Source organism: Callorhinchus milii, unplaced genomic scaffold (genome assembly GCF_018977255.1).
Source record: "Callorhinchus milii isolate IMCB2004 unplaced genomic scaffold, IMCB_Cmil_1.0 Scaffold18, whole genome shotgun sequence".
Lineage (NCBI taxonomy): Eukaryota > Metazoa > Chordata > Chondrichthyes > Chimaeriformes > Callorhinchidae > Callorhinchus > Callorhinchus milii.
In genome coordinates, this window is record NW_024704759.1 from 10,796,027 (window position 1) to 10,810,411 (window position 14,385).

Sequence of the window (14,385 nt, forward strand, 5' to 3'; positions counted from 1 at the left end):
ATAGATTCATATTTAGCAGGCAGGCACTCTGGTCTCTGAGTTCATATCTCAAGGGTTCGGTTCCAGTAAATTTTCTCTTGTGACCATTAACAGCAAAAGGTAACTGTAAGGTAATCCTATGTATCGCCTGCATTTCTGAGATCCCTCAAATGCTTCTAGAGGCACTAGGCAGCTATCAAAGTCGACGTATATTTCTTCAGTCAGTAATGCATCAATTGGGAGAGTCAGTTGCTTTATTTGCTCTTTCTTGACCTTAAATCAGTGACTGAGAAATAACAAGGATTATTGGTTTCAGCAGGATTTTGGCTTTTTCTACATGCTGGGGTTGTCACCTGTACTCATTTGACCTTCTGGATATCTTTGCTCAGTTAAGTTTTTTTTTAACTTGAAAGGCATCTTGGCCAGGCAGCTTGTTCAGAAGATACAGCTTCAGAGATTGGAAAAATGGATGTTATTGCAGCAAATACTTTTGCAAATGTTGCTAAATCTATCGAGCGTTTTAAAACTCACCAGCCATCCCTACCTAACCTCCTCCTTTAATATGACCAGTGTGTAGCCCACACCAGTCTGCAGATCTCTGCTGTTCAGCGTTCAAAGTGAAATTGTTGCTTCATGGTGGCTGTACAGATAAACAGATCCTTAAAACTGAAGTTTTTCTGATTTTACTCTGCAAACTTAATTTCCTTAATATAATTGGTGATGTGATATCTAACTTCCAGCAGACAAATTTTACTCCATAGAACACATCAAACGCAAGGATTATTATCTAAAGCTTCCTGTCTTTCAAATACTATAGCGTCTCTCAACTGCTTAAAGAATAGACAGCGGATGACAATGGGGAAAGTTAATGAGCTTGAAAAGTTTCAGCTCGGCTGATAGCAGGCATGACCCAACAGCCCTCTTCCTGTAAAGCATCAGGAAGTGTATGATGCTTTGCTTTAAATGGCAATTCAGCTCAAAAGATTCTTGCTTCTGACCTGAACTTCAGAGTAGTGGGACTCTAATTGAAGTGAGCGAGTGACAGTACGCTTGTAGAGAGATTGGGAAAGGGTCTCGACGACAACAGGACATCCCCTCCCCCACGAGTTGAGATTCCTGCATGGCTTTGTTCACTGCTTTTTCAATGAAAGCAAATAGTGTGGTTTTAGCTGGTACCCCCTAATACACACTCTGTGGGCTCCCACCAACCTGTGCCTGAACTCTCTCGGTTTAGCAGAACAGGGCGCATACCTCTTTGGAAAGAGTTCTGCACTCCTTACCATTGACACTGAAATCTCCAAAACTCTCAGTCATATGGTTCAGATATTCTTAAGCATGGTGATGAATTTCAACAACAACTTACATTTATACGCCACCCTTCACACAGGATATAGCGTCTTGGAGCGCTCCATGTGTCAGACCTATGGTAGGCTTGTAAAAGTTCTTCCTCTACCCAAAATACATTTGACTACAGACATGTAGTCTGAATGAATTCCCAAAGCATTTGTTGATCTGTCCACAAAGACAACATTAAATCATTTCAGCATCTTGAGGACGGATTATAGATTGAGAACAAAGATTTGTTTTAAATCTTCAAAGAGGCATCTTATCCTGGACCAAATAACTGCTTCCTCTTGAACCATGCCTGGGAACATTGTATTAGATTTTGTTTAAACAGCAATGACAGCGTTATTTTTATTTTATTTAAAAGGTGCCCTCTCATCTCTTGTCAGAGATGAGGGATCAATCTTCAAATTCTTTTTTGAAGAAAAGTGGGAGTCACGTTTGAAATCTCTTCACGCTTTTTTTAAACCTGTGTTGGGTTCAAAGGAAGCGTGTTTAAAATTTTCCCCTGGATTGCAAAGCCCGCATAAATTATATAAAGTTCGCTATGTTGAAAGCTGTAGGGAGGAGATATGGGATGAGATTGAGTCCATTCTACCTGATTTCTGGTTATGTCTTCAGCGATGCCAATTCATGGAGCCAGTGGAGGTTGAAATTAAACACATATTTAATATCAATGCTCCTGCTGAACCAACTGTTTGTTTATTATACCATTGGAGATACTGTTCATTGCCTAAAAGAGGAAAGGTTCTGCGTGAATATTGTGTGCAACCCATAAATCTACATATGTACCTTGGAAGCAGATATCCAGCTCCATTAAAAATATGTAGCCCAGGCTTCTCTAAAAGATAGCTATTGCTTAAAAGCTGAGTAACATTTCATCGTGAGTGTCAGCCATAAATATGCACTTAATATTTAACTAAGCTATGATGGCTCAACTGAATAAAGAATATTTCTTTGTTTAGTAATAACATTTATAATAACATTGGCAGCCTTGACCTTTTTAATTTTTTAAAAAAGGCTTGCAATAAACCTGCAAATATAGATCTAGGTCTAACTCATAAATGTTTTAAAAGATCTTGTAAAATCTGTTATTAATTTACGATAAAGACTAATTATGAAATCTGCTAAGTTCTTCTATCGTCCAAGACTTGTCTTTCATCCCCGATCTACAAAACAAAATCAATTTGGATTAATATTCTGAAAAATGAAGGCATTATCATTTAATTTCTCTTTCCTCCCCGAATCTGCTGTGGGAGACATTCTCCTAAATCTAGACAAGATGAATTTACTCCAATTATGTTAGAGTGTTTTGGAACTTAGAAAGACTTGGTTGTAAAAAAAGTGTTGCCGGTACTAATGCTCCGAGAACTCATAATTAGTATGAGCCGTCTCTGTGATGTCAGAATAGATTTAGTCCTTATTTCAGACCTCTTCTGTAATAATGGAACCACAGACTTTATCAAAGTGCACCGAGCCTCACTGCCCTTAACCTATCATTCATGAAGGCCAAGCAAATTTCTGGACTTCGGCTGAAAATTATAACCTCAACACTTGTGCTGATTCATTCCAAGTTCCATTCCCTGTCTCATTCAGAACAAAAAGTATGTTGTACTCTGTACAAAGATTCAGATAGGAATAACTTCAAGCTGAGGCAAAAGAGAGAGTTTCTTTTTGGCTGAACCCATTTGGTTACGCAAAGTTGGGTATCGTAATGGATCACAATGTGATGGGCTCTAAAGTGAATACACTTCTTTCGGTTCATTGCTGTAACTAAATGAAGTCTTTTGAAACTGATCTGTTAATCAGTGACCTAACAAGTTCCTTTTCCATCAGTTTTCACACATGACGGCTTTGTCATTCATTCTTCCTTCCGGGATTTTGCATTTTTATTGGTGTTGCTTCAGACAAGGTTTTAAATTGATTAATTAATTCAAAGACAACCTTTACTGCAGCAATTAATTGGATTTCAGCCAAATATGAGTGCAATGTACTGTAATTTGAGGGATCTTTCAATCAATCTGGAAAAAACAACTTCACTTGACATGATGAAATGGGCACTGGATGAGTGATGAATTTTTCCTTCACTATGTTCAAGCATAGATTTTCTTCATCTTCTTTATACCAACCATGGTGTCCTGTACTGTATTGGTTTGAGCACTCGCCTCGCAAGCGAGAGGACCCAGGTTTGATTCCCGGGCAGGGCGAAGCCTTAAGCAATTTTTCGTATTGTCCACACCTCTGTTTACCTAGCAGTAAAGTAGGAACCTGCTTGTTAGTTGATTGACGAATTGCTTTCCGGGAGTAATAATCCTTTTTAAAAAAAAACAAAATTGGCTCAATCAATCCACAACTGTTTGTGGAACACTGCTGTGCGCAATTGGCTGTCACATTTTGCTCTCAAAATATACAGTCAATTCACTTAACAATTTATTCTGTGCATGCCTTGTGTTGGTGTAAAGTCAACTTAAGACTGTCACAGATCAGCGTTACAATGACACAGATGACAATGACAATTCAAAAAGAGAAGGGAGTTTTTCCCAGTGTCCTGGCCAGCAATCCCTCTGACAAAATTGATCATTTGTTTCATAGCTGTTTGTGGGACACTGCTGTCTATAAATTGGCTGCTGAGTGCTGAGTTGGCCTAGAAAGTACAGTCACTACACTTTGCACTAAATTCTGTGAAGTGCTTTGAGACATCCTCTCGAAGGGAAACTCGAAGGGACAACAATTGAAATGATTACAGTATTGCATTCGTCAGGAGCAAATATTTGTAGCTGTGAAGTAATGTTTATCCTCAGCAATGCGCACACTTGCTGAGTAAATATTCTTCTTTGCCATCTCACATTTATTATAATAAGTCTTATTTTAAGTGCTACACTTTTATTAGCTTACAAAGGTTAATTTTGCTTTAATACCAAGACAATGACAGAATAAATTTCAATAAGTGAATTTAATGTCAAGCCTGAACGTTTAATATGACTTTGATACCACGACACAGATGAAATAAATTCCAATAAGCAAGCTTAAGGCTAAGCTTGAATGGTTTTTATTGCACATAATTCATTAATTTGGAAAGCGCACACAACTCCCCTCCTCCCAACCTTCTTCCCCTGTCTACCTGATAGCCAATACTGTCCTAAGTTGCTTTGAAGAAATGTGGGAGATTCAAAGCGTGAGCAATAGCATACAGTTCTTCTAGACGTTTCATCAGTGAACACATTTCCCATATAAGTGGCCTTCATTCCTTTGCATTAATGTCACTTAACCCGGAATTATGGCAGGCTCCTTTTTTTTTAAAGTGGTTTAGAACTGGCTTGGAGGAAGATTATTTAATAAATAAATATTTTTCTATAAAAAGCATGAAGAAAACTCACAATCCAACAGCCTCACATTCGCAGGGAGCTGAGAATCGGTGTGCTGATAATAATTCAGATATCTGAACCTTAGTTCTCATTCACTTAGTGTCACACAGACATTATTATCGGCTGAGCAGTGATTACTAAACCACTAGGGATCCTCCTCAAACTCTTCAGGGGTCAAAAAGCTAATTAACCTCCGCTTCAAGTCTGAATTGGCTGTCAATGGTGCAGGCTGCGTTCATAAAGGCCTTGTGACAACATTCATCTGGTGGGATTATCTGCACATTTATTTAAGATGTTAAACCCAAAATGATTAGGGAGAACAGTATGAGACCTTTCTCCTGACGTCTTAAATCAAATGTTACCATTAAGCTAAGATTCATAATAAGTGAGTTTAAGATAACATAAATATGACTAAAGACTTTAGTCCGTAGTTGGAAATTTGGATTTATTCTGAATTTATCGGCTTTTCTGAATTAAAAATGAGATCTCTCAAAACGTGTGAATTATTTATTGCAATGGAACCCACACGTGTGATAGTTCTTCAGTGGTGTGTGCTCTGCTGCTTTCTTGCATGTATTCAGCCATCATTTCACAGAGAACAATGCCTTCCCCACATTTTACCCAAACACCAGCCTGCCTCTCCATTTTGCTGCTCTTCTTGATTGCTTATCACAGTGTTCGGTCCATGTATCTTCCCACTGTGGCTGTGTCCCACTCTTCAGACTCAGTCTCACTGAATCTCTGCCTGTCTTGGTCCTGCATCCTCTCTTCTCAGCAATAAAAATCAATATGGTTTGATGTTGTATGCAGCTTTTGCAGAAATGCTTCACACAGCATCAGGCATGTACTAATCCATATCTCTGCCTGCCTCCACACCATCAAGCTTCAAACTCACTGCTCAAAATATTCAACGCACAGTACTTTGTGAGAATTTTCTTTACATTTAAACTTCTTGATCATGCAAGAATCAAGAATAAGGTGGTTTACTGAGTTTACATTTCATAACAGAGAAATAGGATAGTTCCCTTAAATGGTGCAATGGCAATCCTATCTCAATTCTACGGCCGACTGCCACTCAAAGATCTATTCCCAAATCATCTTTTGTTCTCTGTTTTACCCATTGATGTATCACTATTTGCACATCTGGCTTCAGAATGAGTGAAACCGAAATGGACAGAGCGCTGAATTAAATTTGGCAGAAATATCCCAACTGAAAGACGAACCCACATAGTAATATATCAATTTATTATGGTGTGAACAGATAAAACTGACAAACAGCAAAAAAAGACTTTTATTTTTCTCATATCTTCAAACGCACATGGATATGGTGATTCCATAATACAAAACAATAATAAATTGGTCATTTTCAATCCACGACTGTTTGTGGGACGCTGCCGTGTGCAATTGGCTGCTGTGTTTCGCCCACAAATATACGGTCAATTCACTTTACAGCATATTCTGTGAAACCTTTGAGACGTCGAGAAGACGTGAAAAGCGCTATATCAAATGCAAGGATTATTATTATTATAAACTATGAAAAAATAGGTCAATTGGATGACACAGTTTAAAAAAAATCCGACCAGACTGATTTTTAAAATGTGTAAATAATCAATGACTAATGTTTGGGCCTGTCCAGTTATTTTGCTACAATAATTCCAGAAAAATTCAATATCATTGCTTTCGTATTGACAGCATTTTGTCCTGAGACTAACTATCAATGGCCTAGGGGTGGGGGGGGAGCAGAGGGAACGATCAATGTTGATTGATCGGGTGGTGAATGTTTGTCTAAACATCTCGATTGTAGTGAGGTCCAGTGCCCTAACCCTGCAATCAGGGCTCTGTCCTCGGTCCTCTCCTCTTCAACCTGTACATGCTCCCTCTTGGTGACGTCATCTGCAGACATAGGGTTATAAATAATAATAATAATCCTTGCATTTGATATAGCGCTTTTCACGTCAGAAGGAAGTCCCAAACGCTTCACAGAATATACTGTAAAGTGAATTTGACTGTATATTTGTGGGCGAACGCCGCAGCCAATTGCACACAGCAATGTCCCACAAACAGTCGTAGATTGAAAATGACCAATTTATTATTGTTTTGGTTTTGGAGGGATTATTATTAGGCTCTGTGTGGAGTAAGGAAACTTGCCCAAGGTTTCGCCCTCTGCCTGGAATTGAACTCAGGTCTCTCACTTGCAAAGCGAGTGCTCTAACCACTGAGCTACAGGACTCCACAAACTTCGACATGTATGCGGATGACACCCAACTCTATCTTTCTGCCTCCACCCTCGATCCCAGGATCAGTGATGTATTGACAGACTGCCTGTCAGACATCTAGTCCTGGATGAGAGCCAACTTTCTACAGTTGAACATCAGCAAGACTGAGGATCTCCCAATTTGCTCATGACAGTGCCTCTGCACCTCAGACACTGGCAGCATCAGCATCCAAGGATGCACACTCCACCTCACCAAGCCAGTCAGGAACCTAGGCATCTTGTTCAACCTCAACTGTCCTTTCTCCCACACATCTGTGCCATGACCCGCTCTTCCTTCCCCCAACTCCGCAACATTGCCCGAATCTGCCATACCTCACTCCTTAGGCCGTCAAAACCCTCATACATGCCTTCATTACAACCAGGCTCAACTATGCCAACTCTTCCCTCCACAAGCTGCAGATCATCCATAACTTTGCAGCTCGAGTGTAGCAGTGTAGCAATTGGCAAAACCTGCCCCAATTATACCAATTCTCTCAGAGTGAAATATGTGTTGGCTCCTTTCTCTGTCTCTTCTAAGCTTTTGCATGAAACATTTTTCTTACATAACCTTTAAATCAGACATTTGGCGGAAAGCATTTCTGGTGGCAGGAAATCCGAATTAAGTTAGGAGATGTTCAGTGGAGCTCACCGCTAATTTATGTTTAATGTGGGTGGGTTAAGAAGGCCTCATCTAAATTGTGGGTAGTTCATACTGTACATTGGAATTAATCGGCCATTAATGTCACAAGAGAGTTAATTTGATTTACAGTGATTGATGAATGTGACACGAGTATCAGTGAAAGCAACCAGATTCTTACCTCTGTTCACTTCCATCCCACGCAGTGTATATACACAATACCAGCTTCCAATCTACTGTGCTACTGGAAAATGCTTGCACTGAGAAAGAATAGATTCATTTTTTGTCTGACAATCCCAAAGGAATATCATTTTAAAATGGCAGAGTGTCAGACTGCACTGCACTCTGCCATTTAAAGTAGAAGAATATCATTTAAAATGCGCTTGTTGTGGAAAACGTAGGAGAGAGCCGAGGAAACAAAAAATCACTCTTGCAATTCAATACTTAGCATAAGTTTGCCCTGTCACGGGAACTGATCTCCGTTATGTCAGTATATTACTTCAACAGAATTCTGCAGGTTGTGCAGAGGTTTATCAATGTCTGGGATACCCTAGACACTGTAACTGAATGTAGGATAGATACACTCAAGCATAGGGTGTGATATTTTTGCTCTCTGCCAGACGTAAAAAATGATCTCTGCTCAAGAAAACTGCCTCCCATAGCGGCAGCTCAACAAGCTACACAAGCTGCAATATCATGTCAAAGGCACGGGAGCAGTCGAGATCTAAACACCATAAAAGAACCAAATACCGAAATGCTGTCAGAGGTCGAATAATCTCAGCACACGAGGTGGTTTGCCAGTGACCCACCCGCCACACCCACCACTACTAAACCCCATGGTTGTAATATGTATGGAAGGAAATAGGTGCAAAGGGTGTACATATCTTTACGAAAATTACTGTAAATTAATCAATTGGTCACACAATCCACAACTGTTTGTGGGACGCTGCTGTGCGCAATTGGCTGCCGTGTTTCGCCCACAAAATTTACAGTCTCTTCACTTTACAGTATGTTGTGTGAAGCGATTTGAGATGTCTCGAAGACATGATAAGGCGCGATATCAAATGCAAGGATTATTATTATGATATCTAGTCCTGACAAATTGTTATTGTAAAGCTAACAAATCAACAGTATCAGTGAAATTCTATCTTTGTTAAATTCACACTGTTTTAATCTGTCCGGTACATTCTTTCCTGTAAATGAGTACAATATGCAGTACTCCCAGGAGCTGGAATGAGCCACAAACAAGTCATGTTTGAAACTAACAAGTACTGATCACTCAGGAGTCAGACCTACACTCTTCCATTTAAGGTAAAAGTACATAACATACGCATGTCCTGGCCCCCAGATAAAACAGATTATTCACTTCAGAGCTGTTTGTGAGACATTGGTCTGGGCAAATTGACTGCCTGCTAGCTAATACACTGTTAAACTGAAATCAAAACATTGGTCTGAAATTGTGATTGCTCAGGAATGTTGGTTGCTCTTGGCTGATGTTTAGATGTGGGTCAATCCCTGGAATAAGTAATGCACTGACAATTCTGATGAAGCAGCCAACATTGTGTCTCATCTGTGCAAGTAAAGTAACAGATGGCTGATATAATGAACAAAGTAAGCATCTGCTACTCAGTCCAATACTCAGTTAGTTTTGTAGTGATAACAGCTAAACCGACTGGAACCACCTAACAATTGTTCACCAAACTCAAAAGATCTGCTTGGCGAGAGGACAGTGTCTGTAACATCATTGATCAGAGTCAGGCTCAGGGCTACACCACTGTTAAGCGCTCTGGGACATCGCCCGGTATGAAGGGCGCTATATAAATGCAAGTTGTCATCATTATCGTTGTTGTAATGCCCGAAACTACAAGGAAAGTACATACAGTACATTCCTCTCTTGGCGTACCTGTCACGGTCTTTTATTGTCTCCTCAGTAGCACACCCTAAAGCCACCTTGAATTGTACGTTGCACTTTTGAATTGCTCAACTACTGTTATTTGGTTCGCTTTGCTCCAACACTTGTCTCCCAGTTGGCCGTTAGTTACCCTGTTCATCAACAGTAGACAAAGAAAGAGAAAACAGCACACAGGGCTTATTTTTGTGCCGCCTGTCCTATTATTGAATACAAGGAATTACCCAAGGAAATAAACAATATTTCTCAGTGTTAATCATTTGTTTTATATGATCTGTTGGGCAAAAGGTTCACATGTGATTTGTCACAAAATCCTTCACTCAAAGAAGTGTTATGAACAGTTGAGCTACATACCACAACCAGAAACAAGATGACTGAGCAGAGATGACTCACATTTTGACCAATCTGTCGGGAAACACCTATCCTATTGATAGATATGTGCCTCAATAATTTAGGGAATTAGAGTTAGATCACACTGTTACCAAAAAATAGCTGGATTTAGGATTAATAATAATAATGATCCTTATGTTTGATATAGTGCCTTTTCACATCTTCGAGACGTCTCAAAGCGCTTCACAGAATATACCGTAAAGTGATCTCTCCTGATCACACAGTCACACACTATCCATAGATATAAAACACTTGAACATGTCTTTGATGTCAAAGGAATCCACTGTTAGTTAATGTTAGTCATGAACAATATAATAATAATAATAATCTTTGCATTCAGTGTGGCACTTTTCATGTCAGGAGAACGTTCCAAAGCGGATTTACCTTAAAGTGGAGTGACTGTGTAAGTGTGGGTAAACACAGCAATGCCCCACAAATAGTCATGATAGGAGGAAAACTTGAAGCAGTAAAATAAAAGTATTACTGTGGAGAAGGATATTTTGTCCTCCTAAGATATTTAATGACACAGACAAGTCCCAGCCTTACGAGCCATTTTATGTGTGTTCAATTTGGTTTGGAGTCTAAGTTCCTCTCCATTGTGAACATTTTCTTTTTAACAGATCAGGTTGTGAGCTTGAATTAAATATTCTTGAATGCAAATCTATTCAACAATATTAAAATATGTAACTCGTCACTGAGTCTTACAATCATTGTACAACTCCCAAATAAGTATGTAATACTTCATGACCCAAAAATGTACATTATCTGTTTCATGAGTACTCATTAAAATGAATCCCGGAGAGAAAAAGACACATAACAAAAGGCTTTCATTTAAAAAAATGTATGATACAAAACAATTATCATTTCACTTTGTGTAGGATCCATTTGATTGTGCTTTAGGCTTTCTTGCGCACAACTGGGGAAACTGATTAGTCAACCTCTGAATGAAACCTGATTATATTTTGTCGGAAAGTCTTTTATCTTTGAAAAGAAAACCATTTCTTCAGCAACTCATTATTTTAATGAATATTCACAAAATTTACTCTTTTTTAAAAAAAAACTTACCCACTGAGATGTGGATATTACCTGGACTTTAACTATTAAATTCCTGAAGCTCTCAGGAAATAACTGTTCTCTAGGTTGGCTGGTTAGGTAAGTTGTTACCTTCTGCATTGTGGTGCTAAAAGGATGAATTATACACCTCATGTCAACAGCTAAATGGCCAAATTTAATGTTTATTTTAGGACCCGTTTTGCATACAATTTCTTTTAATAATATACTTTATTTTAAAGAACCGCGCAAGACTCGTATGCTTTCAAACAGCTGTTTGGATGAAGAAGGCCCTTTGGCCCATTTGATCTCATCTTTCCAGAAGCTGAAGAAATTTGTTGGCAGCTCGTTCTTTGCACAGAGAACCCCAGATAAATAAGTGAGTCTACGATAATATTTGGCAGTCTCAGGTCAGAGTTTAGTTGGCACTGGCTTACAGTATCAAATTAACCATAACACACCACATTTACTCAATTGAGCGGAGATCACTAGGATGAAGCAGAAAATGTAACATTGCACTGGTGCAGTAGAGATGTTTTACTGAGGTTAATTGAATTGCTTCAGTTTTGAAGATCGCAGGAAAACTTTACTCTGTTGTTACTTAGTGCTATTATATCTTGGAAGTACATGGTGCTTCCGAATGGTAAAAGTTGTTCTGTTCTTCAAGAACTGTAACTTGGCAAGCGCTCTGTTCATCCAGAGTAAGGCAGAAAATGAAGCAAGTCATATTATCACCGGTGACATTACATTGCTTCATTTCCCCCCTATACTTTCCAACCATAATTGCATCTGTCATTTGATCAAAGCTGCATGTCTGACACACGAGAAAACCCATCATCGCATTTAAGAGTATCCAAACCAGATCTGTGAGTTCCACATATGTATTCCATTTACGCTTGAAAATTTCCCAGTGCCGAAAATGGAATCGTTATGCTCCCCCCCCCGGAGGGATGCAACCTGCTTATCTAATTTGTTTGTCATTTGTCTGTTTCTCCTACGATACATCCCCCTGAATCTTCTTTTAATTTTTTGAGATATGGGTATTAAAATGTTCACTAATTTACATAATTGAAGGCTACATTGTTTGCTCTTATTTTCACTGTGCTGAAGTGCTTTTTCTGCAGGCTAGGGCTTAATACTATTTTGTACCTCACATTTGATGTTGACCTACTTAACATGCAACTCTGCACAGACTGTTCAGCTAATCAGGTTGCACCCTTCTAGTGCCTATTTGCAAAACAAAAACGGGCATTTTAAATAACTCCAATACAGTGCAGACACTCAGTTATATATTCTGAAATAACTAAATTACAGTATTTTGCTTTCATTAAAGTGTCACAGAACCTCATAAAAAAAACAAACCTGTGTTTTTTAAACTGTTTGGGAATGTGAAATTGAAGTTGCAGCTATAATACAGTAAGGCTATTGTTTCCCGAGGCTGTGTTCTAAGCAGCACACACATGAATATATTTATATGAGTTATAAAAGGATCGTTTGCATATGTTTCTTAAACACAGTTAAAAGTTTACGTCTTTGAACTGCGCAGCTGAAAATGCATGTGCACAAAGCTTGTCAGATCCTTCCAATGTTCAATAAGTTACAAAGGGATTTAGAACAGATTAAGTGAGTGGGCAAAACTGTGGCAGATGGAATTCAATGTGGGGAAGTGTGAGATCCTCCACTATGGATCCAAAAATAGCAAAACAGAATATTTTCTAAATGGTGAGAAACTAAGAACTATGGAGAAGCAAAGGGATTTGGGTGTCCACATACACAAATCACTAAAAAAAAGCTCACAAGTACAAAACAATATCAAAAAGGCTAATGGGATTTTGACCTTAATAATAATAGTAATAATCATCCTTGCATTTGATATAGCGCTTTTCACGTCTTCTAGACATCCCAAAGTGCTTCACAGAATATACTGTAAAGTGAATTGACTGTATATTTGTGGGCGAACGCGGCAGCCAATTGCGCACAGCAATATCCCACAGACAGTCGTGGATTGAAAATGACCAATTTGTTATTGTTTTTTTTTGGAGGGATTATTATTAGGCTCTGTGTGGAGTAAGGAAACTTGCCCAAGGTTTCGTCCTGCCTGGGAATCGAACCTACGTCTCTCACTTGCAAAGCGAATGCTCTAACCACTGAGCTACAGGACTTTATCTCAAGGAGGCTGGAATATAAAGGAGAGGAAATAATGCTTCAACTGTATAGAGCCTTGGTCAGACCCCATCTGGAGACTGTATTCAGTTTTGGGCTCCACACCTCAAGAAGGATGTAATGGTTCTGGAGGGGGTGCAGCACAGATTCACCAGAATGATACCAGGGTTTAAAGGGTTAAATTATGAGGCCAGGTTGCATAAACTTGGTCTGTATTCCCTTGAGTTAGAAGGTTGAGGGGTGATCTGATTGAGGTTTTTAAAATAATACAAGGATTCAGGGTAGATACAGACAAACTATTTACTCCGGTAGGGGAATTCAGAACAAGCGGGCATAGTCTTAAAGTTAGAGCTCGGCCATTTAGGAGTGAATTCAGGAGGCAGTTTTTTTATTTAAAGGCCAGTGGAAATCTGGAATTCTCTCCCCCTGAAGGCTGTGGATGCCCGATCCATTCACATTTTCAAGGCTGAGGTGGATAGATATTTGCTAGGTAAGGGTATCAAGGAATATGGTGCAAGGGTGGGTAATTGGAGCTGAGGTACAGATCAATCATAACAATAAGACAAGACAAGTTCACTTGTATTGTACTGAATTTATGTCTGGCCCTTTCTTCATATTTAGTCGCAGTAGTAAAAACAACAGTCCCTCCCCCCAAAAGTGTTCAAGTGTGTGTATCTGAATGTCAGCCACAAAGGTATATTTTCCACAATAAATTACACAAATGCATTTTGGCGCAATAACTAAAAGAGCAATTCAATTAAATATTACGGGACAGACTGGACTAAAATAAGATAGCTTACAATTCTTACAGTTTTTTTTTGTACAGCCTGGTGTCACATATGTGGAAAAGCTTCATCATAATTAAGGCTATTTTAAGCCAGACTGTGAATTCCACATATGCTATCAGACGTTTATATCATGCAGTTTCCTGGATATGTAACTGTTTGGAGTTATTGGTCATTAATAGCACTGCCAGTAATATAGATAAGTTGGTTCCTATTCTTTTCCTCAAATTATCCATCTGATTTTCCTTCCTAGACTCTTATTCTGAAGGCAATAAGTAATGCACAGTCAGTGTACAGTACCACATTATTCCTCCTTGCCTTGCTTAAATGCCAAGTCAGCAACCTCAGTTTTTTTAGGAACTGGATACAACAATTGTGCTTGCATTGCTTAGTCTCTGAAACTTTGCAACAAATTGGAAATTGCTCTAAGGGAATGATTTAGTGGCAACAGTGAGTTCCTGGACAGTAAACATTCTCTCAATATACCTTGTCATTGAAACATTATATTT